The sequence below is a fragment of the Sinocyclocheilus anshuiensis genome, unplaced genomic scaffold (genome assembly GCF_001515605.1).
Source record: "Sinocyclocheilus anshuiensis isolate Anshui unplaced genomic scaffold, SAMN03320099.WGS_v1.1 scaffold1906, whole genome shotgun sequence".
NCBI classification, from domain to species: Eukaryota; Metazoa; Chordata; class Actinopteri; order Cypriniformes; family Cyprinidae; genus Sinocyclocheilus; species Sinocyclocheilus anshuiensis.
This window is the reverse complement of record NW_015546187.1, coordinates 423129-423521: the sequence shown is the minus strand read 5'-3', so window position 1 is coordinate 423521 and position 393 is coordinate 423129. Positions and strand designations below refer to the sequence as shown.

The following is a 393-nucleotide window of genomic DNA, read 5'->3' as shown; positions in this document are numbered from 1 at the left end:
CAAACCCTCGTTTTTCAGTTATAATCAGTTATAATGTTATTCAGTTTTGTTTCAGTTGTTTATTTTAATAATGCATTTTTTATGGTTTTATGGTTTTACAATAATAACCCTCATTCAAAACTTAATTTTGTTTTTTAACTTTAACCAACTGTTTCAGCACAAAATAATCAAACGCTTTTCTGAAATTCTGCAAAAAATAATTGGTAAAAAGATTGGCACTTCATGATATATTTAATTTATTTTTTACAGATATTAAGATGACCCCAAAAGGAACATTTAGAGTTTCTGTCAAAGAGCCAAAGACCAGGCCTGTGTGTTAATGTATCTGTCACCCGTCTTGATAGCAACCGCTACCTTCCTTACCGCATTGTAATGAAAAAAAAAAAAAACAAA

The 393-nt window shown here is 29.3% G+C and overlaps 1 protein-coding gene across 3 annotated transcripts in view; it reads right to left on the bottom strand.

Annotated features, from left to right (window-relative positions):
• Window positions 1-393, bottom strand: part of pou2af1 (POU class 2 homeobox associating factor 1) — a 14474-nt gene that overhangs the window by 11829 nt on the left and 2252 nt on the right. The window lies entirely within an intron of this gene.